The sequence below is a fragment of the Impatiens glandulifera genome, chromosome 1 (genome assembly GCF_907164915.1).
Source record: "Impatiens glandulifera chromosome 1, dImpGla2.1, whole genome shotgun sequence".
Lineage (NCBI taxonomy): Eukaryota > Viridiplantae > Streptophyta > Magnoliopsida > Ericales > Balsaminaceae > Impatiens > Impatiens glandulifera.
The window spans coordinates 76,010,242-76,014,018 of record NC_061862.1 but is presented as its reverse complement, the minus strand read 5'-3'; positions in this window follow the sequence as shown (position 1 = coordinate 76,014,018).

Sequence of the window (3,777 nt, the reverse complement as noted above, 5' to 3'; positions counted from 1 at the left end):
TGTGATGACTTTGAAGTCGAAAAGAAAACCGACTTATTATTTTTAAGACGATTAATGAATTGGTGTTCAAGACTAAACTCTAAAATTGTTTTGAATCCTAAAAAAATACTGATAACTAAATCAAAACTATTTAGAAGGGTCAATGTTTTATTCTAACTTCCAAAACAAAACCAAAATTAGAAGCGATGATAAAACCATGTATAAGGGGGTATTTTGTTAAAAAAAATCCATCATTATTCTAAATAAAACCCTTACGATAAAAGCGAGGGGAAAATATTATTAACCCTTAAATTAAAAAAAAATGTGTTAATAAAAAATTCAACAGGGGGCAACATTTCGTCAACTCTCTCTAATAGTACAAAATTGTCGTTACGAGAATCTTGACTTGAGGTAACAGTCAAGAAAAGTGAATCAACGAAATAAATGTTAACAAGGAATTTTGACATCTCAAAAATGGTCAATATTTGATTGACATAAAGGAAGTCAAATTGAATATTTGATCGGTAAAGAGAAGACAAATAATAAATTAACGTGAATAGCGTTAAGAAAGGAACTTTAATTCATTAAAAGACATACACGATTTTATTAACATAACAATCGTCTAGTTAAGAAATATCTTGATATATTGAAACCATTTAGATTTGATTGACATAATAATTGTCAATTATGAAAAATCTTGACAATACCGAAATCATCAAAAATTTGATTAACATAACAATCGTCAATTATAAAATATCTTGACAAACAGAAACTATCAAGATTTGATTGACATCTTATCTTATCTCTTCCACAAAACGATAGAAGATTCACGTCTCTGGCCTTATCCATGTTGATAAGGTCGATGATGATGCTTTGTCCTCTTCTTCACTAGTCAAACATCTTGAAGGTCGGAGAAGATAAACTTCAGTTATGATTTAACCAAACATTAAAATTTCCAACCGAAATGGATGACTTTTGGAAGATCCAAAGGCGGTTCGTCTGTCTATAAAAGAACCTTCGGATGGAGAGAGAAAAAAAATGGAGAAAGAGAAGGAAGAACAAGGAGGAACAAAGGTAAAAGACGAAAAACAAAAAATGTTCAAATTCGATCAAAACCTATCTCCATGTATGATTTAAATTAAGCAATTTCAATATTTTCCATAATTAGTATTTATAAATAATGTGTGCAAATTAAAAGTGTAAAATAATAAAATTTAAAAAATTAGTCAAAAATTTAAAGTAGAGACCATCATTTTGACGGGTGCGATGGGCACAGAGGAGTAAGCGCGAGAGCCCTTTTCTGAGTGTAACCAAGCTCTGAACCGAAACAAAATCTCTAAAATGCGTTTAATTATGCAAAATATTTTATTAAATTTAGAAAAATTAGGTGAAGACTCTATATTATAAAAATTCAATTCCCGATTTATTTAAAACATTTAAAATATGTTCTAAATCAAACCGGGAATAAAAAGACTAATTTAAAAATAAAAAAATTGAGTGCCGGGAGATTTCGAAGCGTTACACTTATTATCTTTGTCTTTCGGTGTTATTGAATAAGATCAAGTCGTTGAAAAATAATTTTGCAACAATGTTGAAACAAGTTTAACAATATTTTGGAATGTAAGTTAAACTACTAACACTACAAAAATTAATAATGATTAAATATTAATAAAATACATACAAGATGTAGAATAATGATTAATTGTTAACAAAATTCTAGGATGACTAAATGTTAACATTCAATAATGTTTAAAATTATGTATTACTGTAACCCAAAAAACTCTTTTCCTGGAAAAACTTGAGGTTCGAGATTACCACAACGGTTTGCATGTTAAGAATCTTGTAAAATAAAATATTATTTTAAAAGATTTTAAATAGATCTTAATAGCTTTTAAAATTAATTATAAAAATAATTAATTTGGGTTCAAGTTTAAATAATATGTAGATTTGTTATAATAAACTTATAACAAATCTGAAACTTGATTTTTAATAATCAGTGTTTAAATTAATTAAAAATAATTAATTTACAAGATTATTTATTTAAAACAGAATCTCTAAATGATTTTTTAAATCAATAAAAGGTGTACGTGTACAAAGGTATTTTTTACCGAAATTTCCTTTAAGTTCAAGTTTGATGATACTTGAAAAGGGGTTACAGTCCTAGACATACATAGATTTTTGTGTATTTAAAAATTGTAACAACAATATTTAAATACTGGTAGTTGTTGCTTATGACATTGACTATGGAGGAAAATACCTAAAGAACATCAGAATTTAAAGGCATTAAGGTTTAAACATAAATCTGAAACGAGCCTTTATCAAAATATTTTTTATGGAAAATATTCCAAAACTATTTTGAAATCATTTTCTATTTTTTGGATTTTTAGAAAATGGTTTGAAGTCACAAAATTGCAAAAATAATTTTGGAAATTAAAAACGCAACCAAATAGGCCCTAGGACTGGTGTCCTCGGTCATGGGTGTATTTTCATCGGTCGGGCTAAAAAGCCCTCGGTCTGGAGTCAGGGTTCTCGGTCGGGGTGTGAAAACCACCGGTCTTGGGTCAGGATCCTCGGTCAGGTTGCTGAAGCCACCCATCCTAGGTTTAGGAGTTCTCGGTTGGGTGCAATAGTCCTCAGTCTTGGGTTCAGGAGTTCTTAGTCGGGTGCGATAATCCTTGGTCCTAGGTTTGGGAATTCTCGATCGAGTGCGAGACTCCTTAGTCTTAGGTTTGATTTCTCGGTCGGACCTCTCAATCCTTACCGAAGATCCATGGTCGGACCTATCGGTTCTGGTCAAACCTATCGGTCCTCAAGAACATCCATGGATCCGTGCTTTAAGGCCTAATGCAAAAATTCCAAAAGTCTAGAAGCTTGGAGCTTCAATGGAAGATTTATGTGTTTTTCAAATTTAAGGATTGAGAGATGATCTTGTTGCTTCGGAATAATCAAGGGAGACTATTTATAGCCTCTTGGAATCGGTTAATCGTCCAAGTGGGCTTGAATCATTCAAACATCCATGATGGTGTTTTGGCCGTTCTTCTAGTTAGTTGCCGATATAGGTCGTAATCACGATCCCTAGATGTAGTGAAAATGAACACCATAGTAGGGTGATCATTTCAATTTTCGAATGGAGTCAAATCATCTAAAAACGGTTGAGTTCCATCATAAAAAAATTGAAGATGGTTGTTGGTCTTATCCTCTATGCGTCGTGAAAAAACGACGATCTAAGGACAAAAAAACGTTGTTTTGGGAAAAAACACGGATGCAGAGCGTTTTGTCAACGCGTAGAGGTTCCATCCGCATTGGAGACGACAACGTTGGAGCAACCATTTTGTGATTCGCTGCTTCGCGCGCGCCTTCTTAAGTTGTAGTGGGCGATTTGAACTGCTCCTGGGCGTTGGATGAGAATCCATCACTCATTCGAAGGCCGCGGTTTCGGCTTTAGGAATCCTTCTAGACTTCGGCTACACCCGATTGCGAATTTTATTTTTTATTTTTTATTTAAAATCTTAAGGGATTATTTGAAATTGATTTTTTTTTTACCCTTTTGACTTTATTTTTAAATCTTTTAAATATAAAAAATATTTAAAATAAATATGACATTTATTTTGTCAATTTATTTAATTTTAGTATATTTTTGGGGTTAATAAATAATTTATTTGGGATAAAATGGATACAACATTCATCCTAAATTTTTATTTCAATTCCCCTTGATTTTTTAAAATTAATTTGAGATAAAATGGGTACAACATTTATCCTAAATTATTTTATTTATTTTGTTTGGCCATTATCTTTAAT